At 36.9% G+C, this 27291-nt stretch overlaps 1 protein-coding gene across 2 annotated transcripts in view; it reads left to right on the top strand.

Moving 5' to 3' along the window:
* Positions 1 to 27291, top strand: part of PPARG (peroxisome proliferator activated receptor gamma) — a 146103-nt gene that overhangs the window by 15290 nt on the left and 103522 nt on the right. For both annotated transcript variants that reach the window (XM_031663127.1, XM_031663128.1), the window contains exon 2: positions 7384 to 7460. The gene's annotated coding sequence lies outside the window, so the exon portion shown is untranslated. The remainder of the gene's footprint in view (positions 1 to 7383; positions 7461 to 27291) is intronic.

Genomic DNA, 27291 nt, shown 5'->3' with positions numbered 1-27291 from the left:
ATGATCACAGGTTAATCGCACTTTAGAGGATGTGGAGGACGTAGACTCCTATAGGAGTGATAGTCTTACTATATTTTAAGGGGAATTCTAGAATGTTTTTAACTCAGATAAAGGACATTATTTTCATGAGGATGATTTTAATGCTTATGGTAAAAGGTGAAGAAAAATGTTAGCTGCAGAAGAAAAAAATTTGTTTCACTTCAAGTCTAGTAGAATATTTTGTTAAAATAGCCAATTTTCATTGTGTATTATTAAAATGGCTTATACATTTCATTAAGATATATGTAAAAATTTCACATGTGCCTGGTATTATACCGTAGTTACCCAATAAATGTTTATTGAATATTGTTGAACGAATGTGAGGTGAGGGTGGACAAAATATTTCAAATGGAAAAATAGTATGAGCAAAGGAAAACGTGAATGCAGAGAGAAGCAAAGATGGTTTCTTTAAAGTCGTATTTATATGTAATAACAATGGGAAAACTTTTTGGCTGAGTAATTTTGGTGGCTCCTTAATTTCTTAATATTTAACAACCAATGACGATTCTCTCTGATACTGATACCCAAAGTAAATAGCTGAGCTTGAACATGGAAAAGTTACTGCCTCTGACTAATCGGAATGTCTGAGCCTTTCCTCTCTTCTATCTTCTTTCCTTCCTCTCTTCCTCTCTTTCCTCCTCTTTTCGCCTCAGTTGTGGCGCTAGCTCTTGTTCTTGTTCCCTCTACCCTTCTCCCCTTTTTCTTTCCTGGTGTTCCCTATGTTTTCTTTTTTCCTTCTTTTTCTGTCTCTGTTTCTCTCCCTCTGAATTTCTGCTTCCTTTCCTCTCTTTCCCAATTCCTACTGTCTCTGCCTTTGGTTGTCTCTGACTGTAATATGGAAGTGAAGTATATTTTTATCTACTAAACACATGATCAAATAGGGATTTTTTTTTCTGAATTTAACATTAACAAAATGTTATGTTGCTCTTTATGAGATGAAATAAAGTTGGATATCACTTAAAAATGGATTTTGATTGATTTTTTTTAAGTATTAAATCACTAATCTTCAAATTGGTAGAAGGAGGTCGGTAGACTTTGAGTCATAAATTTTTGTAAGCATAATGGTTGTTGAATAACTTCTAATTGTCTTTAACAACCTTGGTTTCTGCCTTCTTTTTTCCAAATGCGGACATAGCAGGTGTCTTCAGCATCTAATTTTTTATTATACTTTCATATGTGCAGTCATAAAAAAGCTGGAATATTTGTTTTGTTAATTCTGTATCATTATTGTCTAGAATACTGCTAACAAATAGCAGATGCTCAACAAATAATTGTTGCTTAATATTTCAAATCTATAGTGTCATTCTACCTCCTAATCCCAAATACCCATCATAACTTTTTGGACTTTTACAATCAATTTATAAATGTAACCATACAATTTTGTGCTTAGAGAACATTTTCTCTCCATTCTCTCTGCCTTTAGATCATTCTGCAGTTAATCCTGAACCAAAATGTCATTTAACCATCCTTCTAAATGATTACTCCATAATTAAGCACCAAAGAAGTCATCTAGCTCTTGATGGTAATAGTTAATATTTGTTGAATGCGTATTCTATATCAGGCTCTGTTTTAAGCACATTGTATACATTATCTCATTTTATTCTTTCAATAGCCATGTACATCAGCAGTCCCCAGCCTTTTTGGCACCAGGGACTGGTTGCATGGAAGACAGTTTTTCAGCAGATTGGTGGCAGGGGGAAATGATTTCGGGATGAAACTGTTCCACCTTAGATCATCAGGCATTAGTTAGATTCTTTTAAGAAGCATGCAACATAGATCCCTCACATGCACAGTTCACAATAGGGTTTGCACCTTTGAGAATCTAATGCTGCTGCTGATCTGACAGGAGGCAGAGCTCAGGCAGTAATGTTGGCTCACCCACCGCTCATCTCCTGCCATGTGGCCCAGTTCCTAACAGGCCATGGACTGCTACTGTTTCACAGCCCTGGGGTGAGGGACCCCCAATATACAGTATTAAAGTCAGATGAAGAAACAGGAACAGAGAGGTAAAATAACCTCCCAGGTGATAAAAAACTAGGATTTGAACCCAGACAGTCTGAATCCAGCCACCCTGTCCTGCACAAGAGCCTACTTTGCAAGTATTTGGCTTTCCAGGGAATGAGATGTCCACATCCCATCACCACCACCACCACTATTCCACATTTAACAATTAGACCTATACAAGTGTAACCATATTCACATGTGACAGTGGATTAAATTGAAACTCTTAGTTGTGTTAATTCACTGCAAATGAGCTTATGTGTCTTGTAAGTAGTAAGCAACTTGAAAGTACCTATTGTTGCTTATGACAAGGTAAATTAGATCACCAAATCTTTATGTTTGCTGACTTCATCATCACTTAAAATCAACCACTGTTAGGAAAATTTTTTTTTTGTCTCTCTTTCTTAAATTCCTCTTAATCTAAAGGCATTTTATTTTGTCTCAGGATATAGAGGTCAATTGAATATAGCAGATTTTATCAGTGTTGTAAAAATCTGGAGAGGAATGTAAATGGCTCATCTTGTGTCTGGCCTCTGACTGAATCAGTCAGCTATGGTGGGGTTAGGGGACAGATCCATTTATTTACTTGCATGGAACAAAAATTAGTCATTTGTGAGTGTTCACATACTTCCACCTGCCCCAACTCACCACAGAGAATTGTAATTTGACAGTATGGTAATCCCTTCCCCTACTCTTAAAAAAGTTGATCTTACAAGGTCAGTCCTATATTTTTATGAAGAAGAATTAAAGAATGAGTAGAAAGGAACTGGTCATGAAAAGCAGAAGATTTGGGTTGATATGCATAACAAAGTGCTGGGAATCAGAGGAAGAGGGAGAGATCGTGAAATTCCTGGACTGGGAATAAAGAGTGTGTAGGTAGGATGGCCTTTGGTGAAGGAGACACTTTGGAGAGCATGGTGTGTGAAAACATTTAAAGGAAAATTAAAGGGAATTAAGGGGAAATTAAAGGGAAGTAGTATATGAGAAGATGCTTTGTGATTATAAACTGAATTTTCTTTAATGTATTTTGAAAGACCCCGGTAAAGAAGGGAATTTCTTTTAATTTTTCAGGGAATGAGGAGTTGTCCAATTAGGTGTTGAATTGTTTTTCCTTGGAACTCTCAAGAGAGAACTTGTGTTTAGAGAGAGATTTGGGAGCTGTAAGCGAGTAGATGTGTTTATGAGTCAGAGTGCTGAGGGCAAGAATATAAAGAAGAGACGAAGGCCAAGAAGAAACTTGGAGAGCACAAAATAGAAAAGCTCAGAAAGAAGGGGTACCAGGAAAAGGGACTAAGATAGTCATCATATGGTAGGATAATAGGAGACCATGCACGATGACTGACACCTGTAATCCCAGCACTTGGGAGGCCAAGGTGGGTTAGAGATCAGCATGGACAACATAAGGAGATCTCGCCTCTACAAAAAATGAAAAATTAGCTGGGTGTGGTGGTGCACACATGTAGTCCCAGCTACTTGGAAGGCTGAGGTGAGAGCATCACTTGAGCCTGGGTGGTTGAGGCTACAGTAAACCATGATCACACCACTGTACTCCAGCCTGGGTGACAGAGCAAGACCCTGTCTCAAAAAAAAAAAAAAAAAAAAAAAAAGGAGAAACTGATCTCAAGGAGTCAAGAGAAGAGACAGATTCAATAGTAGAGGATGGGCAAAATATCAAATGCTGCAGAGGCAGAGACTGTGATGTGCTGGAGCCACGTTGTTAAATTTTCAGAATTTTATTGAGCCAATTGTTATGCATGCTATTATTAACGCTTAAATTGAATACAGTTAAACAAATTATATTAAAAAGTAATAAGTACACAAAGCACACCACTTCCTAATTATTTTACATTGCTGAGATGATTCATGTTCATGATATCTGAGTAGTGGAAATACGCTGTAATATTTGTGCTGCTTTTAAATCAGTCATGGTGGGATTATTTACACCACAAAAATTGGCAAACACTACCAATCAGGGCATTTTTCTCTGCAAGGAGAGCCAATTAAATATTTACCAGCATGCCACTGGAAAAATAGAATTGAAGTCAAGAAAAGTCTAATGGATTTAGCAGGAAGGAGATGACATGTACTTAAGTTTCAGTAGAAAGGTAGGTGACAAAAACCACAGTAAAGTGAGTTGAAGAGTGAAATAATAAGAAATTAAAAACATGTGTTCAAGTAAGTTTGAGAACCATTGAATTAAACTGAGAAGCAGATTGTTACTGTTGATGGTGGTTTTGTTTTTTAAATTACAAGGTTTACAGAGTACATACTATGTTAATGTACTTTATTAATCTCAAAAAATGAAGACCATATGCAAATTTATTTTATGGTAGAACCTTTTCTGTTGGAAAATCTTAGGGAACAAGTTATCTATAGAATACATTTTGGGAAATGGTGCTCCAGTATTTCACAATTAAGATGATACTGACTATAAAGTTTGAGATTAATATTCTTGTTCTTAAAGTTTCATAATTTTTAAAAGAAGTTTTGTCAAGAATGGATGTTGAATTTTACTGAGTACTGTTTCTGTCATTTTTGTAGTAATCATTCGGTTTTTTGACCTAGTGCTGTGACACATTTTAATAGATTTTCAAATATTAAATCTTCTTTGCCTTTCTGAGATAAATCTAACTTGATTACAGGGGCTCATTATTTTAAGAGAGGATTTAATTTGTTAATTAGCATTTTATTTATTATTTAAAATCAATATTGATAAGTGGGACTGATGTTTTTCTCTGTTGTCAGGTTTTAATATCAGTGTTATGATACTCCAGAAAAGTTAATTATGTCACTATATTTTTTCCTACTTAGAAACAGCTTATGTAGGAAAATTATCTCTTCCTTGAAAGCTTTAAAAAATCACCTATAAAACTAATAGCTTTTGGGGGAAGTAATTCTTTGGTAAGTTTTCAATTCTTTCCATTGTTAAATATTTTTCTATAACTTAAGTCAACTTCACCATTTATTTCATTTCTGACAAGTTAGTCTGAGTAAACTACCCTTGGCCTGCCTTATTATTTACTTAGGTTCTGGTAAAAATCCCATTCCAGATGTAAAACCATTGTGTGAGTAGAGATGAGCAGCCCCTATCTAACGTGGGCTGTGTTGAAGTGTGAGGCAATTGTCTGCTGTCTTCACAGCCCAGTTCTCTGGCTTCTAGAGATGATCGGTAGGGCGTTTATAATCAAATGAATATAAACCAGTCTTGAGTTAATTGACCAAATGGCAGAGGTGAAAGAACTGCAGTCCTTGGTGTCTATTCCCCCGCAGAATGATCTTGTCTCTGCCCTACTGTGTTTCATGTCTGGAGATGATTCCTTCTAAGATACAGCGCAATTCTGAATGGGTTCAGAAGGAGGAGGACTAGTAGCAGGAGGGGGCCTGGGGAAAGGTTACCTAAATCTGTCTGACTCTGACAGTAGTGAGAACCAGCCAAGTTTTCTGTTTGAGTCAACACTTGGAGCTACACACTAGGAATAGATACCAGTTTCTAGAAATCTTTACTTTTTGTCCATCTACTTCTGAAGAAATACGTACGTATTTCAAAGGAAAATTGGCACAAGTATCAAGGAAAGCTGGTACAACTTAATCTTAACCTGGAATCAACATTCTTTAATTTTTACATACAGATTTTGTTCAGTTTTTTAGATTAAAATTCTTTCCTTTTGTTTTCACGTTTGAACCCTTTTTAATAGTTGCCTTAAATGTAAAAAAAAAAAAAAAGAATGCAAAAACCAAAAAACCCCCAAGTGGTAATCTGTCGTAGATAAAGTTGTTTCTCATCTCTCATGTGTTCTGCGTGTTGTGTGTAATGAGCGGTTTCGCTGTGGGTACTCCTTTCATTTCTGGCTAACAAATTAGAGTGTGTTTATGTAAATTGCCATGATACCGGTCAGCAGTCACAGCCAGAAAACATAAAACATGCGGGCATAACACACTGACACATAAGCTGTTTCTAAAGAAGAACGTGTCCCATTCTGAAAAGAAAATTGTTGCTTTATTTTTGATATTGAGTCTGTATTAAAAAGTTTCCTTTTTTATTTTTGAGACAGGGTCTCATTCTGTTGCCCAGTCTGGAGTGCAATGGTGTGATCATAGCTCACTGCAGCCTTGAACTCCGGGACTCAAGAGTTCCTCCTGCCTCAGCCTCTTGGGTAGCTGGGACTACAGGCACACGCCACCATGCCCAGCTAATGTTTCTATTTTTTGTAGAGACAGGATTTCGCTGTAGTGCTCAGGCTGGTCTCGAACTCCTGGGCTCAAGGAATCCACATGCCTCAGCCTTCTAAAGTGAAAAGATTTTCTTTCATTTTTCAAATAGAAGTACTAAACAATGCCAGAGAAATAAACAAACAGGCAAAATACGTTGGCTATGATTTATATTATTTCCTGCTAGAGTTAACAAAATGGGAAAATTTTTATCTTCATAGTCTACTACGTTTGTGCCAAGTGTTAAGTAATAAAATAGCTTTTGTAAATAATAAATTAAAATTATATAAATTTAAAGTTTCAGATTATAAAAATATAAATTAAACGGTACAGATTTAAAAGAGAAAACACTGTAGAGTTTCATGTAGGTTAGACTGCGTAGAATGTCAGGTCTCAATGTTGGCGCTATTCAAGCCCTGATGATAAGGCTTTTGGCATTAGATGCTGTTTTGTCTTGATGGAAAATACAGCAATTCTAGGATCCTTGAGCCTTTCATAAGAGATAAGGTTGTGAATCCTAAGACCCTAGGACCATTTACTTAGATGATCTGCTCTCTGGTTCATCCTCTGAAAAGTCTGCTTCGCAAGGGGTGTGCTGCATTTGCCTTGCCTAAGTGGTTGTGGCACAAGACTGTATTGTCACCTTAGGCTTACTAACCATGTGTCATCTAGAATGAAGTTATATTTTATTAAGGATCGTTCTTGCAATGTATAACTTATCAAACATTAACTTTCAAGGTTATTAATCCGTTTAAGGTCTAGTTTTTCTTAAGTCTGCACAGTAATAGAGGTATCATCATTCATGTGACATAAAAGATGGAAAGGGGCTTCATTCATGTTAGTGATGGAAATAGGAAAGTAGGTGAAGTGAATCTAATACATGTTTCTTTTATGAAATAATTTTAAAAAGATTCTCCCGTCCCGCATGATTTATGATGAATCATTTTGTGGTCTGTTACTTCTAGAGAATATGAAGCATTATAGGCCATGGGAAAGCAAACATTCAGATTGAAATCTAGTAGAGAAGGTAAATTTATTTGGGCATGTGCGTTTTGGCAGCCTAGGCTGTGTACATGTGTACACTTTTTGAACATGTGTTTGTATTGAAAATCTTGTTTCTTTTTAATTGTTCAGATTTGAAAGAAGCCAACACTAAACCAAAAATATACAGCAAGAAGGCCATTTTCTCAAACAAGAGTCAGCCTTTAACAGTAAGTAAAATCAGAATTTATACTGCATTTGTATTGAAAAGTATCCCTTTTAAAGAATATGCAAATTATACATAGTATTTTATTGTAAAATTTCCTAGAGAGTAATTTTTGACTGTTCTAATACTTTCTGCTACATAATTTTCCAGTCATTTGGACTATGCAGTGTAACATATTTGTCTAACACAAAACAAAGGTAGGATAGGAAAATGACCTAGAAGTTGAGAACTAACTCAAATCCTTAAAAATGAATCTCTAATTAAAGTCTTTTACGTTCATTTTATTTTTCTACTTAAGTAATAATCACGTGATTTTAGAGTCTTATGATACTTTTAATTAAATTGAGATAAAAATTAAGATTTCTTGCCTGGTTCCCTATTGGCCATGCAGTCATAATCTGTGGTCACAAAGGAGAAAGTAGCTTCATATTAGCCAGATGTGCTCCATTCTAGGAGGAAGAATTGCTAAGTTATAGCTGGTACCCGGCGTTAAAACTACTTCCTTCCTGGAACTCACTAGATTGGGATAGGATTTCAGAGGCTCCAGGGGCTCCCAAAGTTTTGGGATATCCACCATGGATAATTTATCTTTCCGAGGCCTAACTATAGGGTTCTAAGGCAATTCTTAGTCCCCAACTTTTTTGGGAAGGAAAAGGAGACATACCACTTCAAGGTTTTATATAGTTTTAGGGCTATTGATTTTGGTAAATCATGAGCTATCACAGAATAGCTCATTTTCCTGAAATCTGCAAATAAATCCACAACGAGCAATATTGAATAAAGAATCATCAGATAGATACAGAAATTAATATAGAGATGTGTATATACGTGGGTTACTATACATACATATGTTTGCTAACTCTGTCTGCTAAGAGAACCTAGAGCAGTGACTCCCCAGTAGCAAACTAGATCGTGGTTTCCAAATACAGGCTGAGCATCCCAAATCTGAAATCTGAAATTCAAAATGCTTCCAGATTCCAAACTTTTTGGGCATATAGGTGATGCTCAAAGAAAACAATCCTTGGAGTATTTTGGATTTTGGATTTTTGGATTTGGGATGCTCAACAAGTAAATGTTAAGCAAATATTCCAAAATCCAAAAAATTTCAAAAGCCGAGATATTTCTGGTCCCAAACATTTTGGATAAGAGATACTCAGTCTATACCATTTTCCTTAAAGGAAACCAGAGCTCTTTGGAGAAGTGGTTAATTCTAAGCCTGGGGCAGGGAAAATACAAGCTGAGCCTGGAGGATATTGTGGAGCCAGAAAGTAAGGATGTGCTCAGAAGAGTCAACCTGAAGGAGCTCCCAGTGGCCAAAGCTGGAACAATTTCATCAATAAAATAACTACGTATAATATCAAATTATAATCTTATTTATAGATAAAATATATACACAGGAGTCCAGATTGATATAAATAAATAACCGAATAAGTAAATAAATGGGGGGAGAAGAACTCTTCCTTGTAGAAAACTTTAATTAATGTAAAAGGAATGGAGGAAATAGAAAATTGTTGTCACAAAGTCACAGCAATAATTGCTGCATGCAACTTCCACTGATAAATACTAAAATTAGTGAGTGGGCCAGCCATGGTAGCTCACGCCTGTAATCCCAGCACTTTGGGATGCTGAGGTGGGTGGATCACTTGAGGTCAGGACTTTGAGACCAGACTGGTCAACATGGTGAAACCCCATCTCTACTAAAAATACAAAAATTAACTGGGTGTGATGGTGGGTGCCCATAATCCCAGCTACCTGGGAGGCTGAGGCATGAGAATCACTTGAACTCAAGAGGTGGAGGTTGCAGTGAGCCGAGATCGCACCACTGCATTCCAGCCTGGGCGACAGAGCAAGACTCCCTCTCAAAAAATAAATAAATAAAATAAAATAAAATAATTGAGTGAAAGTTTAAGGTGAAACAGATATTTGCATAACCTCAAAGTATCTGCCCCCACTTATTAATTACAAATGGAAAAATAGTAACTTTACAGTGGACAATCCTGATAGACACCACCTTAACCACATGATCAAGGTTAGTAGCAAGGATAATAAGACACAGTGAGCACATGTGCCCCTGATAGAATGTCCTGAAAGGGACACATCATGCCTTTCGTATTCTTTCCAAACATCCTTAATCTCATTTGACTATGAGAAAGCTTTAACCTAAATACAGACACATTCTTCAAAGTATCTGACCGTCTCCGTTCAACAGTGTCAGAGGCATGAAAGACACATCTTTACTAAGGAACCACCAGAGATCTGGAGGAGAATATTACCTAACAACTAAACGCAATGTGGGATCCTGGATTGGATCCTGGAGCTGAAAAAGGACATTAGTAGGAAAACTAGTGAAATCTAAATAGTTACAGTATTGTGCCATTCTCAATTTATTAGGTCTTTTTTTTTGCTTTTATTATTATTTTTGATTAACACATAACTGTACATATTTATGTGGTACAGTATGATATTTCAATACATGCGTAATGTATAATGATCAAATCAGGGTAAGTAGCATATCTATCACCTCAAACATTTATAATTTTTTTGTGTTGGGAGCATTCAAAATCTGCTCTTCTAGCTACTGGAAAATTTACAATAGGTTGTTATTAATTATATTCACCCCACGGTGCTATAGAACATTAGAACAGTTCCTTGTATCTAACTGTAATTTTGTATCTGGTAACCAATCTCTGGCTATCCCCAGCCCTTCCCAGCCTCTAGTAGCAACTATTCTACTATCCACTTCTATGAGATCAACTTTTTAAACTTCCACATATGAGTGAGAGCATGTGGTATCTGTCTGGCTTACTTCACTTAACCTGATAACCACCAGGCTCATCCATGTTGTCCTAAATGACAGGATTTCATTCTGTTTTATGGCTGAATGGTATTCCATTGTGTGTGTGAACCCCATTTTCTTTATCCATTCATCTGTTGCTGGAACTCAGGTGGATGCTGTATCTTGGCTTCAGTGTATCAACATTGATAATTGTACTGGGACTGCACTGTAGCAGCTGGGAGGGGAAGCTGGCTAAAGGGTATGTAGGAACTCCCTCCACTATCTTCGCAACCTTTCCGTAAGCCTCAGATTATTTCAAGTTAAGAAGTTTTTTACAGGTCACAGTGGAGTCACTAAATAATCGTTCTCATTAGATTTTTGCTAATTTGTAGAGTTAAGATTCTGCATTTGCAAATCTTAGAACAGTGTAAGGCAGAGGCATTCTTTTCATCAAGACTGTTTCTTCAGCTGTTTTCTAATCCTTCTCATACACACTCCCATCTCTGCCTCCACTAGTCTGGTCTCTATTTAGTGTACTTAATACTTTAGCCAGTTGCTTCCAGTTGCAGCTCTCTAGAAACCTGTGAGTGGGAATAATTCCACAAAGCTCTGCCTCCTCCGGAACCACATCTTAGCAGTGTTTTTTGTTGGTGACAGTGAGGGTCTGATTTGAAAGTTCACACCAGAACTGTCAAAGTATTTCGTGAAATACTTTGAAAAAAATCTCTTGATCCACCCAATCATCATTACCCAAGACAGGATTTGAACAAGAATTTAGAACTCGTTGTCTTATATTTATTTGAATGCGGAGAGGAGAGAAGAAGACCATATTGTTTCTAGGCAAAATGTCTGGGAATTCAGTGAATACAAGTGGTCCTAAGGGAACTTTCATTCTTAAAGGAAATCAGTGACAGTGTTCAGTTGTCTAGAAAATCAATTTAATTTTAGAAAAGCATAAAGCCTTTTAAAATCAAAAGAGCAGGGCCGAGCGCGGTGGCTCATGCCTATAATCCCAGCACTTTGGGAGGCCAAGGCGGGCTGATTACCTGAAGTTGGGAGTTTGAGACCAGCCTGACCAACATGGAGAAACCCCGTCTCTACTAAAAATACAAAATTAGCCGGGCATGGTGGCACATGCCTGTAATCCCAGCTAAATAGGGAGGCTGAGGCAGGAGAATCGCTTGAACCTGGGAGGCGGAGATTGCAGTGAGCCGAGATCGTGCCATTGCGCTCCAGCGTGGGCAATAAGAGTGAAACTTTATCTCAGAAAAAAAAAAAAAAAAAAAAAAAAGAGTCTACTCTTTTGAGACAGAGTCTCGCTTTGTCACCCAGGCTAGAGTGCAGTGGCCAGATCTCAGCTCACTGCAAGCTCTGCCTCCTGGGTTCACGCCATTCTCCTGCCTCAGCCTCCCGCGTAGCTGAGACTACAGACGCCCGCCACCTCGCCCGGCTAGTTTTTTGTGTGTGTGTTTTAGTAGAGACGGCGTTTCACCGTGTTAGCCAGGATGGTCTCGATCTCCTGACCTCATGATCCGCCCGTCTCGGCCTCCCAAAGTGCTGGGATTACAGGCTTGAGCCACCACGCCCGGCCTAGCAGACTCTTAAAAGACAAAGTTAGGAGCAGGTATGTACTTTGGCATCTGAAAATAAGTGGTCTAAATTCAAGCATTTTGGCATGAAAAATGAAATGTGAAGTCTTTGGAATTCAAACCTGAATTTTTTTGCCGGTAACTCTTGTGTATGTTCAGCTAATTTAGCAAACTACACTAGTTCACATTTTTTAGGTGAAACAAGAAATAACAGAAGTTGCACCTAAAGTAGTCAAATTTCATAGAGATAGAAAGTAGAATGGTGCTTCACAGGGGCTGGGGCATGGGAAGGGAATGGGGAGTTAGTGTTTAATGGGGACAGTTTCAGTTTTGCAAGATGAAAACATCCTGGAGAATGGTTACACAACATTGTGAATGTACTTAATGCCATTGAATACACACTTAAAATGGTTAAAATGGTAAATTTTATATTGTGTATATTTTATTACAGTTTTAAAAACTGAAAAAGAAGTAACAAGTCTTCAGCAGTTATATCCACTTCTTTGCCAGGGTGTCTGGCTCTAAGGAGAATCTCTGCTTAGAGGACCATTAATCCTTAGGAACCTTTTTTTTAAAAAAAATCTAAAGATGGTTCCTGGACATCATTTACCAACTGGCAGTTTAAATGGCTTGTATACCATAAATTGTAAGGTTAAAAAAAATCTGGTACACAGGAAACAGTAGAGCTGGGTGGCTGGGAGAGTTGCTTGTGGGGTTAATTTATAACTAAGACAAATGAATCTATAAAAAGAAGAAAAGCCCCTTAAGAAATATGTTAACTGATGGTGAGGGAGAAAAAGGGTTTAGATAAAAGATATCTGAACTTGTTTGGTCTCAATGATTTTATGACTGAGGAATTCAATTATGGATGTACTGGGTGGAGCAAATCACAATTGTGTAAATTACTAATAGGACACAACGATCTTTATCATTTTCTGTATGTGCTCACATGCAAAGTTCAGTCCTGCCCTCTGTAAATAAACTCTCTGCCTAGCTATACCCATGCTATGAATTCAGGGCTTCATTGTTGAAACATAAGCAACGCTTACTGCCCCAACCTTAAAGGCGGGTGGAAATGTGATTAGGAACGAAGACAAATTACTTTTGCTTTTGAATTTTGGCCTTTGGGCTTGTTTCATTTTTGTTCATTTCTTTTCATTTTTATTACTAGAAAGCTGTGAAATATTTTTTAAAATAAAAAGATCACAACCACACAAAAAAACTATTCTTCTGTAGTTTCTTCCAGTTTTGTTCACATGTGTATGCTTTTTATTTACTGACAGTTGCTGTATATTTATCACTTGGTCCTCGGCTTCTTTCACTGTTAGGTCCTATAAATTTTTCATTTCTATCTGGCTTTCAGATTTTTCATGATGGCAATAATCTTAGTGATAGCACATAATTTACTAAGCCAGTTTTTAGGTGGCTTCTGGTTTTTTAATTATTATATAATTATGTTTTATTCTTATACCATTACATACCATGAATATCTTTATGTACATGTTTCACTCAATTAAAAAAGTTATTTTCTTCAGATAAATTGCCAAGAGAGGAATTTCTGTGTTAAAGTGTTTGAGCAATTAATTACCTTACTCTTGCATTATTAATTTTATGACATTTCAAATTTCTTGGAGGATATATTAATAGCAAATGAACAAAACATACAAAACATAAATGTATTTTGGAGGTACATTTAAATGATTTCTGTTAATTTAAATGAATTATTTACTTAAGGCTTTATGTGTATGATAGTGGTAGGAGGCTGGAGAGTGAAGAGCTTCAATAGTAGTTTAGAGATTAGAACGATGTGAGCAGTTTATTTTTATTTTTATTCTTTAGAGGCAGGGCCTTCCTCTGTTGCTCAGGCTGGAGTGCAGTGGTGCGATCATAGCTCACTGCAACTTCAAATTCCTGGACTCAAGTGACCCTCTTGCCTCAGCCACCCGAGTAGCTGGGACTACAGGCACACACTACCACACCTGGCTAATTGCTAAATTATTTTCAGAGATGAGGCCTTGCTATGTTGCTCAGACTGGTCTCAAACGTCTGGCCTCAAGCAATCCTCCTGCCTTGGCCTCCCAAATGGTATTTTTTTAGAAAACCCAGCTTAATAGCAAAGAAGTTACAGATCATTTCCTGAGGCTATGTCAGATTTAAATAAAATGTAAATACTGTGCTGTGGGTCCCTTACGGCCTGTAAGTCTCAGTTGCTAGTTATTAGGAAGAAATGATTGCTTTTGAAAATGCAGATTTAACAAAGTAGGACTTTCACAGAGATAAGTTCAGTTTAGTTTTTAAAAAATACTTATTTAAAACCAAATGTTTTTAAATTTGTGGTTTGAATATTTGGGAAACAAATTTTAGAATAAAGATATAAGAATTTTAAGATACAAAGCTATATGTTTACAATGCATTATAATGAATAGGAAAAAGATTATGGGTGAAATTCTCTCCTGTTTATTCTCAACTTTCTGTTTGGGGATTCAGTGTCTCCTTCCCCAGTTTTCTTTGCCTCAAATAAATAAAGTCAACTATGAGCGCTACAGTCTGACTTATGGCATGCTTGGTTCTTTGGGTGCCTCCAATAGCTTATATATCACAAATCATACATATACAGTGTTACATAGTAAGTGCTCAATAATTGGAAGCTAGTTCCATGGGGCAAAAGGAAAGCAACTGTGTTCTCTTTCATACTCTTCTAGTTTTTTTCCCCGTAAGCTTGTGACTTCTTGTTCTTCAGTCCAGATCCTGTGATCTGAAATAATTTAAATTATTAAAAGTTAGATATTTTTAACCTTTTATACTCCCACTAGACAGGACATAGGAAATTTAGTGACGTAAACATCTTTAATAATCTTTAAAAGTCATAAGACTTGGTGGCTGGGACAAGAAACAATTAGGTATAAATTTCAGGGAAATACCATAATGGCATGACTTTTGTTTTCTTTTGTTAACAAGCCACATGGCTTTCCTCTCAAGCCCAAGGAATACATAGTGTGTTCTCCTTTTAAGATTTCAGTTTTGTCTGCATCACAGAAATGTATGTTTCCCTAAGTTTGCTCAGTATAATTTGTGATTGCTATTCTTCTTATCTGTGAAGGAAGTACAGCAGCTCCCACTGGGGAAATACCATGTTAAGTTGATCCTAAAATAAGAAATCTAAGGGAAAGGTCACATCCTAATAACTTGTGCAAATCTAAATTCCCATGGAGCTTTACAATCATTTTGTAGGAGTAGAGTATTAAAAATCTGTTATTGAACTTCTTCCAGATAATGTCGTAAAATTGAAGTACTTTTATATACAGAAGTAACCATTAAAGTATAAATACAATTGACAAGACCTAATTTTTTAAGCAATCTTTTATGCATACCTAGAGAAATCTGGCATGACTAATAAACCGTAAAATCTTCCTTGTCACTTTCACTGGAAATATAAAGTATATTACGCATGAAGTATTGTGATAATTACATACAACAGTAATTTCCTATTACTATAGAGATGTTTAATAATTTTTACTTTTATTTATTTATTTATTTATTTTTACTGATGCTGACCTTTTAGTTATACTTTGAAAGAACCTTAACAATGTCATTCCAGGGAAATTCACTGCTTTGGGAGCCAGGTCACTTAGTTACTGTCTTTCCTCTTCTGTTCTTTGGCCGTCTTTTAAGTTTCCTTACCTGTTAAGTAAGAGATGTTTATGTTAAGGATCAAGTAAGATCAAATATATAAAGGGCTTAGAAGTAATTTACAGCGTATATTTATGGTATTACTGTAATAATTGCCTTCACTTTTTTATCTTTTCCAAATGAATAAATCAAAATAGAAAGAGGTCAAGTAACTTACTCAAGCTAACAGTCACCAGTACACGCTAATCAGTGCCCCACACACTGGTCAAATCTAAGTAATTCTTTAAGGGATGTAGTGTAAATGGAGACTGCTCCCTTATGCTGCATGGAGAGGTATTACATTTTGCAGTAAGGATTGACTGTTTCCTAGCACGTACTAACCTTTTTTGAGGATGCGTTGTTAGAAATGCATCTTGGACATTTATGTATATATGCATGTGTGTATGTGTGTGTGTGTATATATATATGTATGTATGTATGCATGTATGTATTGCTAGAGGAATGTGCGTCATTATTCCTTAGTCCCTGCTTTCTTGCTACAAATTAAAGCTAAGCAGAATGTGGTGTTTGTCTTTTGCTATTGTCTAAATAAATACCAGTATCTACTGGTATTTATTTCCTTGCTGGTAATAATGTGTTTTCATTAATTTAAGATTTATAGGAACATACTTGGGTGCTCTGCCTGCTAGAAACTGATCTGTAGCATGAGTCATTTGTTGAAATTACTTAGATATTTCTGCATTTATTTATTTCTGTTTCAGACCCCACAATAACAATATTACTATAAGAAATATAGGCCAGGCACAGTGGGTGGGTCACACCTGTAATCCCAGCAGTTTGGGATACCCAGTGGGGAGGATGGCTTGAGGCCAAGAGTTGGAGACCAGCATAAGCAACATAGTGAGACCCTGTCTCTGCAAAAATTAAAATAAAAAAAATTAACCAAACATGGTGGCACCCGCTAGTAATCCCAGCTACTCAGGTGGCTGAAGCAGGAGGATCACTTGAGCCAGGAGGTCAAGGCTGCAGTGAGCCATCATTGTACCACTGCACTCCAGCCTGAGGGTCACAGTGAGACTTTGTCAAAGAAAAAAAGAGAAAAGAAGAGAAGAGAAGACTAAATTGTTTTTTAAATGCTTATCTATGTGATGTGAGTTCAAAGAATCTCTGCAGTGATTCAATATCTTTTTAATATTTTTGTTTGGGAAAAGCATTAAGCTCCTTCATTGTGTTAATTAGTTCAGTTTTCCCTTTTATGTTATATACCAACATGAAAAATGTGAGATGTTAGAGGCCCACATCGGTACCCTACCACATATTTACCAGGAAAGGCTGACTTTGTGCTTAATGGCAGCAGTCACTCCTTTATATGGCCTCTGTGTCTGACAGCGTGGACTCACTTGCTTTAAGTTCATCTCCTTCTGAAGATCAGCTGGACTGGGATGAGTGGTGGCTGGCATGTGGTTGAGTGTCTTGCTTCCTTCTAAGTGATACGTGGAAGTTACAAAAAGTCTCACTAATGAATGTTCTTAATATATATGGGGTAACTAATTTATGCATCAGACTTTGGAATAAAAGTAATAGCAACAGCAAATGAGAGTCTAAGAATAATTCATTTTTTTTTGGTACACTTCTGCCCCCAGGTGCCAAATGCTGCAGGGTGGAGGTGGAGGGAGACACAAAATCTTTCTGTATGGGAACCTACTGATCGCTGCTACTATAAATTTTTCTAACTATTTTATTTCCATTGATTATTGTTTTAGTTCAGATTTTCCTTATTCCTCATTTGAGTTATTGCAGATTATCTCTGTGACCCAGCAATCCATTGTTTCCATCATCCTCCAGTCCATAGTTATATTTCATCCCCTTTCAGACAGCATTAGAGACTTTGTGGTCGGCTCAGCCTACCTCTTCGATGTCATCACCTCCACCTGCTCCCACACATCTTATGGGTCAGACACACCAGGCTGCTTAGTGTCCTCTCACAGCACTGACTTTATGACTGGGATGGATTGATTTTCATACTATCATTGATTCAATATTTTTTATAGTGTATTTCTTGAGAACAGAGACCATATTCAGGGATCCCTAGTACTTAACACAATTCCTAGCAAGTATTGTGCAAGTAATGAAATTGCAGTGTCATTGAACACTTTCAGATATGCATTTATTTCTACTAATTAATCTTAGTAGTATTAGCAGCCTTGACTAAATATTATTTTTAAATTTATCAACATGTGATGCAAAGTGTGCTATAGAATTGAATTTAGAAAAGAATTTCCATGAGAGATATGCATTTACAGTTTTGTAGATTTAATCTTTGCATAGACTTTTTTGTTGCAGATATTGAAAATGAATCCATAAAAATACATAGATCCCTTTGCTAGCTACTTTTAATTTAGGGATGAGGGATATTCAGTTCACAGACTGGTTAGGGCTCTTAAGCTTTCTTTAGAATTTGAAGCATGGCTTCTAAGTCACATGAAAGACTAGACTAGTTATTGGCATTTAAATTTTTTGGTTCCTACTTGTATGTATTATTTATTAAACAAGTAGTTATTGTACTACCTTTATGTATGTAGCACTATTTTAGACAAAATAGAATTGTGACATATTCTTTGCTCATGGTCTTATTTCAAAGGCAGTACCTACAACTGAAAAAATTAAATAATAGAGCCAGGCAATATCTGATTGGGGAAAAGCATGCAGCAAAAGTTCAGAGAAGAAGATACACGTGCAGAACTGGAATGGTCAGTGGTTGCTTCATGAGATGGTTGCACTGAGCTGAACCCTTAAGTAAGGATGTGGATACATGAGAAGGAAGAAACTGGAAATTTTAAACAAGAGGAGCTTCACGAGGAAAGAATTTCATGCTATCAAAAGATATCAAAGATTGAGGAATTTGGACTTGGTCTGGAGGTATTGAGGATCTTGAAGATTTGGGGTTAGGGAAGTGATGTGACAAAAGCTGTGTTTGGAAGGCACAAGTGAAAGAGAGTTGGTTTCTTTTTTTGTTTTGTTTTGTTTTGTTTTGCTTTTAGACAGGGTCTCACTCTGTTGCTCAGGCTGGAGTGCAGTGGTACCATCTTGGCTCACTGCAATCTCAACCTCCCAGGCCGGACTGATCCTCCTGCCTCAGCCTCCCGAGTGGCTGGGACTACAGGCGTACAACACCATGCCTAGCTAATTTTTTTTTTTTTTTTTTTTTTTAAGAGGTGGAATCTTGCTATGTTGGCCAGCCTGGTCTTGAACTCCTGAGCTCAAGCTATCCTCCCACCTCTGCCTCCCAAAGTGTTGAGATTATGGGTGTGAGCCACTGTGCCCAGCTAAAAGAGAGATTTTGATAGCTTATGTGATTCAATGACTGAATAAAAAATAAAGAGGATGAAAAAAGTGAAAAATGAATTTTTGGCTGATAAATAGAGAGATGGAGGTATTAAAAGAAATTGGGAAGAGAGACTCTGTTTTGGGAGGAAGAAAAATTAGCTTGCTTTTTGGATTTGATGAAGATGTGAAGTTAGGTGACGAGACCTCGGTTCAGATTTTAGAATCAGACTCTTTGATTTGGTGTCATTAACATTGATGGAAGAGTGTTTTGAAAGCTGAGGTCTTAAGAAACAACACAAAGGTGGAGTTTAAAAGAGGAAGATGAGCGTGTGGAGAGAGTGCCATGCCAAAGGAGGGGACTTTTAAGAAAAGGAAGACAATGCTTAGTACTTCTGTATACCCAGCCTTGTGGCAATAACTTTACCTGTATAATCTTATTTCATTCTCACAGTACCGTGTAAAGTAGGAATTATTATTGTCCCTATTTGACTGGTGAATTAAGTAAGGTTTATTGTGGTTGAATAACTTGCCTGAATGTCATGCTGCTGGTGCAAGGTGAATCTGGATTTAAACTGAGATCTGTCTAACCCCCAAGCCCACATATTCTTTTAATTGAAATGCTGCAAAATGACGACGAAAGGTCAAGAAGAATGAAAAAAAAAAAAAAAAAAAAGAGTAAGGCCATTGGAATGTTCAAGGAGAAGATCTTTGTTTAAGATTATAAAAGCATAGTGGTAGGAATATTTTGGCATTTAGAAGGTAATAGATAGTAATTAATGGAGGAAGTGACCCTAGACCATTGCTAATTTGGGCAGTGCATAGGACAGTTCTTCTGAGGCAGCTGAGTCAAGTACAGTAAGGAAGAGTGCTTATCAGTGGAGAAGGTGGGAATGGTGTTGGAGAGGTCTCAGAATAGACGTTAAGTAATCCCAGCACTTTGGGAGGCTAAGGCGGGCGGATCACCTGAAGTCAGGAGTTCAAGAGCAGCTTGGCCAACATGGTGAAATCCCGTTTCCACTAAAAATGCAAAAATTAGCCATGTGTGGTGGTGCTCGCCTGCAATCCCAGCTACTTGGGAGGCTGAGGCAGGAGAATCTCTTGAACCCAGGAGATGGAGGTTGTAGTGAGCCGAGATTGTGCCACTGCACTCCAGCCTGGGCAACAGAGCAAGACTCTGTCTCAAAAGACAAAAAAAAAAAAAAAAAAAGAATAGACGTTAAAAAGACCCAGACAATGTGAGAAAAAAGACTGCTCCCACCAAGTTTAGAAGGAAGGATAATGAGGTTGATGTGCCTGCTGTACGGGGGGGATAAGAGAAAGGTGTCAGGCAAGCATAGATGTATAACAGCACTAGTTACAACTATACTTTGAAAGTTATATTTTACCTGAAAGAAATCTCAAAAAACAAAGACTACATGGCAGTTAAGTGACCCTATTCAAGTCACTTTCCCTCTTCAGGCCTCAGTTTTCCCATACTTTCACTCTTCAGGCCTCAGTTTTCCCATATATTAGACAGGTTAAATTAGGTGAGATGAACTGATCTTTTAGGACCGTTCTATAATACTGTGCTTAACTTTCTGAGCATTCTGGAATGGAGCAGCCTTGATCTTTTCACAGATACATCAACCGTATAACTTTATTTATAAAAGGAACATGTTGAGATAACTAAAATTAGAACTAATATCTTCATAGGCACAAAGAAACTTTTAGAACTTAAGTCCACAAGTCAGAATTTCTGGATGAATTCCTTTTTCCTCATATTAAAAATTGTTAAGATGTCTGATTAGACTAGTTATAAATTCCCTTGAAAGCAAGGATGATATCCTGCTCTCTCCTGTGTCCTCGGCATCAAGGACAGTGCCTGACACAGAACAACAACCAATGAATATTTATGAAATGAATGAAAGTTTGAATTGCAAAATTAAATGCCACCAATAAAGAGGCTTTGTGCCGAGTGTGATGGCTCAAGCCTATAATCCCAGCACTTTGGGAGGTTGAGTGGGCGGATCACTTGAGCTCAGGAGTTCAAGACCAGCCTGACCAATATGGTGAGACCCCATCTCTATGAAAAATACAAAAAATTGGCTGGGCGCAGTGGCTCACATCTGTGATCCCAACACTGGGAGGCTGAGGCAGGCAGATCACCTGAGGTCAGGAGTTCAAGGCCAGACTGGCCAACATGGTGAAACCCCGTCTCTACTAAAAATACAAAAATTAGCCAGGTGTGGTGGCAGGTGCCTATAATCCCAGCTACTTGGGAGGCTGAGGCAGGAGAATTACTTGAACCCAGGAGGCGGAGGTTGCAGTGAGCCAAGATTGCGCCATTGCACTCTAGCCTAGGCGACAAGAGCATGACTTTGTCTCTAAATAAATAAATAAATAAATAAAAATATAAAAAATGAGCCAGCGTGTTGGTGTGCACTTGTAATCCCAGATACTCGGGAGGCTGAGGCAGGGGAATCACTTGTACCCAGGAGGTGGAGGTTGCAATGAGCTGAGATTGCACCACTGCACTCCAGCCTGGGTGACAGAGCAAGACTCTGTCTCAAAAAAAAAAAAAAAAAAGGCTCTTCCCATTCTTTTTTCTCCTCTTTGATTTTTTTTTTTTCCTCAATCTCTTCCATGACAATTCAGGGACACGTTAATTGTGCAAAAGGCAGTCACTTGTCTGTGTTGTCTATTTTTGTATCACTTAAATTGGTTTTTCATTTGGTTGCTATGTTGACTTTTTGTGAAAAGGGAACTAAACTTGTGAATTGAGTGACAGTGGAAATCATAGAATTTTCAAAAATAAGTTTTGTAGTTACTTAAAAATTAGTATTCTAGTTTTCCATCATTCATTAGTTTAAATGTTACCAATAATATTTTATTTATAAAAAATTATGTTTTATAATGTAGATGAAAAATGATTTAGAAAAACAGAAATCTATTTCTGAACAAATTTAGTGATGCTGATGTAAGAAAAAGAAAACCACAAGAAGTCATCCCAAATTTAGTAATGCTTCCTATCTTAAACACATGATTTTGCTTGTCTTCTGGCTAGCTAAAGGTTACAAAATGTCACCATAATACCCTTTACTTCCTTATGAGTTCTTTCTACTCCACCCGCTACCCCCAAATATGGTAGATCGAGTTGTAAAAACCCTGGAGTATGACAATATAGTTTATTGCATTTTAGTTAGAATTATTCTGCCAAGATGAGCTGAGAAATGGAGGAAATGGATTTAAATTTACAGCAGTCCAGTGATACACAATATACTTTTCCAGACCACTGAAACAGCAAGCCAACTTTTAACTTTAATACTTCATACAGTGGAAAAGTTACAGCTGTAATAAAATCAACAGATACATCTCTGGTTAATGTTCCCAAATGAGAAAATTGACTGCAAGAACATTTGTCCAAATACATGTTTTTATATACTTTATGCTACTTTCCAGAATATTAACAGTTTTACATAGCGCTGTTTTGGAAGTCACTCACTGTTTTCATCTTTTTTTAAATTAAGAAATAGGGCCAAAGTTGTACATTGTGCGGGTAGTAGACTTTTAAAGATGTCTTTGTCTCTTTTTCAGTACCAAGCTTCAAGTTTGTAAATTATCCTTAATCTTTCCTTTCCCTAAGTAGAGATTTAGAGTATTTGTTTATGTGAGATATAAAAAAAAGAGAGGAGATTTTAACAAATGACTGTTTGATTCTTGGGTAGAAACTAATACTGATCAAGACCAACCAAGTATTCAGACAAGATCGGGCGTGTTCAAGGTGGTGCGGCCATAGATGACAACCAAGTATTCAAACATTGAGTGTTCAGTGGAGGCTGTACAGATATCCTGGGTTTTGATTAAGATAGTGACATAGCCATCCTGTGAGAGTGTGAACTTGAAAGAAGATTTTGATTGCTTTTTTTTTCCCTCCTTTAAAGGTTTGTTCAATTTTAACAATTTTAACTATTTTTTTTTCAAAATCTGCATTATCAGTGTATATTTTAAAAGAATGACTAATTTACTATGATATATTTGGGAGTTACCTTGAAAGAGATTATCTTGTAATTTAAAATACCAGAGGTAGAGTGAAGAGTCAGGTGGTAAAAGAAAAGGAGACTGGATGTTTGTACCCAGTTTGCTTCTTCCCCTTTGTTCTGCTGCTGGTTTTATTTTAGCTGTTCCGTTGGCCTCACCGCAGGCAGCGTCACCACTCGGATTCCAATCTTCTGGACTTAAGAGTTTTCAGACCGTCTATAAATTAGCAGTCTAAGTGGAACCTTGGCAAATGAGGTCTCAAACAAGCATTTTCTTTATATTTAGATAATTTGAACTCATGGCCTCTGGGCATTTGGTAAGAAGTCCAGTAAAGAGAAGCCTAAAGAACAGAATCTTTATTATGAGTAGTCGCCTTTTTCCACTCAGCAGTTTGATTCCAAGCACCCTGAGAAAAACTAGAGACATAGTCTAGTTGGCAGATTTTTTGAAGAGAACGAGAAGTCCAAACCAAAAGGGAATGAAGACTGCAGCAGAGAACTACTGAGGCAGCTGGTGCAGATCCTTTTTTGGCACTGCTGAGAAAGGCCTCAGACCCAGAGTCTGAAGAAGTGGAGAACCCCTCCTCCAGGAGCAAGGAATAGGAGTGACAATTGTTCTGTAGGACAGTTGACTTAGATTCAGGAAAGTTCTTCAGAAAATATATTCCGATCACAAAAAAGGTGTTAAAATTCCAGGATTTTTCAGCCAAGAATGGCAACTTGTTTCTATCAGCATCACTCATCAAGTTGAAATTTATGAGTGTCCTTTGTTATCACAAACAAAGCAATCAAACTGAACAAATAAGAAAGCTTCTTTTGTATCTACATGGCTCTTGAAAAGCTCTGTTTTCCTTATAAAATATGTGTACTGGAAAGGTAAAATGGGAATAAATAGTATTAAGTTTTGTTCTTAGAACCCACTATATAGCGTAATAGTGCTCTCACTTTTCTCTCCTTGATTCTGATGTCACTTAATCACTCATTGTCACCTCCACTAGAGGGGGATAAAAAGGATAATAGGATATCAGATTATTTTGATTTGTAGTTCAACGGTTGATCAGTTATCTTTGAGACTTTTACCATTCATGACTAAGAAGGATTAATAATTAACATGAGCTGTAGAATTAAAGTTTGTATGGCTTGATAACTATAAACCAGTTTTGGGACCGCTATAATTCTAAAAAGAGCAGGTAGACTAGAAGATTAGTTGTACACTTATTACTGCTAATTCTTGAGATTCTTGATTGTAGAACAAATTTTCCTGTGAAAACCATTTTGTGTATTTTATATCTCTATTAGTTCATTAAAAGGTTAGCAGTTTTAGATGTCCAACCAGTAAAAAACAAGTTGCCCATTCTCTCATTTTTTTTATTGTGGTAAAATATATTTAACATAAAATTTACCATTTTAACCATCTTAAGTGTACAGCTCAGGGGCATTGGTTACATTCACAGTGTTGTACAACTGTCGCCCCTATCAATTTCTAAAGCTTTGTCATCCCCCAAACAGAAGCTCCATACCCATTAAACAACAACTCCACATCACCCACTCCCCAGCCCTGGTTGCCTCTGTTCTACTTTCTATCTCTGTGAATTTGGATATTCCAATTATTTCATATAAGTGGACTCATACAATATTTGTCCTTTTTTATATGGCTTATTTCATTTAGCACAGTGTCTTCAAGGTGCATCCATGTTGTAGCATGTATCAGAATGCCATTCCTTTTTATGGCTGAGTAATATTCCGTTGCTTGGATATGCCACATTGTGTTTCTCTGTTCATCTGTTGATGGATACTTGGGTTGTTTTTGCCTTTTGCTATTGCAGATAATGCTGCAGTAAACATTGGTGTTCAAGTATCTGTTTTAGTCCCCCACTTTCAGTTCTTTTAGGTATATACCCAGAAGTGAAATGCTGGGTCATATTCTAATTCTGTTTTGCTTTTTAAGCAACTGCCAAACTGCTTTTCACAGCTACCACACCATTCTGCATCCCCACCAGCAATATATATGGGTTCTAATATCTCTAAATTGCTACAACACCTTTTTTAAAAAATATATATATAGCTGTCCTATTAGGTGTGAAGTGTTATCTCATTGTGGTTTTGATTTGCATTTTCCTAATGGCTACTGATGTTAAGCATCTTTTCATGTGCTTATTGGTCATTTATATGTGTTCATTGGAGAAATGTCTATTCAAGACTTTTGTCCATTTTTAAATTGGGTTGTTTGCCTTTTGCCTTTGTATTCTTCTCTCACTTTTAAAGTGATTTTCTCCCATATTTCTCCACAAAGTCAAAAAGATGATTTCATTTGAGCACAGATAAATGCTGTCAGCCTTCCATTGCCACATACGTTGAATTAAGGTCAAATGCTGTTTGTGCTGTTGCTAAAATCACTTGAGAATCTGTCTCTCTTCAACTGAAAGAATTGTTCTGGATGTGTTGATGCTGTGGAATTCTTTGTATTCTCTCCCAAATCTCATTTTAACAAGCTCACATTTAGGGTATGATTCACTGTGAAGTATTCCAGAAAATAAAATCCATTTTCTCAGAATGATGAGAAATTTTAGACCTTGAAGAGACCATCTCTTCTCTAAACTGAGATCCACAGATTCTTGGAGATCCACAAATATATTCTTGGACACTGAGAATTTTAGAATTTTAAAATAATCTGTTTTAATATCAATAATCTAAAATGTCATTATAAAGCCCAAATTTCACAATGCAAGAACATTTTCCTGGAATAAGACTATTTTCTTACATTAGTAAGATGGAAGTGACTTGCCCAGGATAACACAGCAAGTTAAAACCAACACTAAAACTCATCTTCTCTCATTTTTTTTATTGTGGTAAAATATATTTAACATAAAATTTACTCGGTGTTTTTTGTATAGTGTGGAGATCCTGCAATGATTCTGTCTTCATTAAGTCTACAGGTAGTGGGGAAGGCAGAAGAAGAACAAGTATTAACTAAAATGATGAGTGCTGTGAGGGAGAGAAATGGCGATATGAGTTGTGTAGAATGACAGCAGTTGCATAGGATGAGTTAAGCTTCTGTGAGAGTTTGGGGAGGTGGTTTTTATGCTGATAGTTGAAGAGTGAATTGGAGTTAACTTAAGGGGTTGTGAGAAGAACTATGTTACAGATGGAAGAAATAAGATGTGAAGGCTCTGATGGGGGAAACAGCTTAGTTTACTCACTGATTTAAGTGGAGAAAAGGAATCCAGTGAGGCTTCAGAGAGAAGCAAGAACTAGATTATTCAGGGTTTAAGACAATCAGAAGTCAAGATAGAGTTTAAACAGGGCAGTGACATAACCTGATTTGCATCACACTGGCTGTAGCATGCAGAATTGGTTGGAGAGGAGAGGATGGCAGATAGGACGCCAGGTAGGAAGCTACGGAAAGGTGCATATGAGAGAACAGAGTGTCCTTGGATTCCAGTTGATAAGTGGAAGAGATTGAAGCATGTGGCTGAATGTAAATGTTTAATAAGTAGAATCAAAAGGACATGGCGATTAGTTTGATGCAGGTATCTGGGCCGTCAATTATGACTCCCTGTTTTTGGCAGTGATCAACTGGGATATTGGTGGCAGCACTGGTGGAGCCCTAAGATAGGGCTCATTGAAGGAGGACCAGTTTTAGGGAAGAGAGGATGAATGGAGTTTTTAACCTGTTGAGTTTCAGTTGCCTATGAGATATTTCAATGGAGTTACCAAATAGATATTTCTATGTAATGTCGAGGTTCAGACTAGAGGACTGAGGCAGAGATATAAATTTGGTCTTAATATATCCATAGTGTTTGAAACTGTATGTGCTGAGATAGTTATATACTAATGATTGTCAAATTAAGCATTTTTTTCCAATTCCTTTGCCAGAATCTAGTTATGTGAAATGATGAGGAACTGGAATGTACAATGTATACATTGTTCTTGGCAAAACTAAATTTAAATTTCTGCTTAACCTGGTCAACCAAAAAGCCCTTTTCATTTCTGCCTGTGTAAAATCTTTCTTCAACATATTAAGCCATTTTTCTGTCTTGGTAAATATTATAGGGTGAAGTAAAATTTAAATTGAATTTAGATAGGCTTGAATTGATGATTCAAGAACTTTTAGAATCTTAGTTTAATTTTTGAATAGCAAATAACATTATACTGTAGATATAGAAAATCTCGAAGATTATCCCAGGAAGTGCTCTGGAAGCTGCTTTTAAAAATAAATAACTTTTAAACTGCCTTTTCTCCCTTAGCATTTGCCCATCTGTTCTTAAGGTAGAGGAACAACTTTCAGTGTGTTAAGGGTTTTTAATAGTTAATTACAGTTATATGGCATTTGTTTTTGTTTAATATGTGGATTTTTATGTAATTCTACCCAGAGGCCTAGGTATATCAGTACATTCCTCAGCATTATTAATGTCATCCGAATAAATAGTCTTTGATTACTGATCACTGACTCCATATATAGGGCAGTGATTTCAAAATTATTCTACTACCATTGCA

The sequence above is a fragment of the Papio anubis genome, chromosome 2, assembly GCF_008728515.1.
Source record: "Papio anubis isolate 15944 chromosome 2, Panubis1.0, whole genome shotgun sequence".
Classification (NCBI taxonomy): Eukaryota; Metazoa; Chordata; class Mammalia; order Primates; family Cercopithecidae; genus Papio; species Papio anubis.
This window is presented reverse-complemented; position numbering and strand designations above follow the sequence as displayed.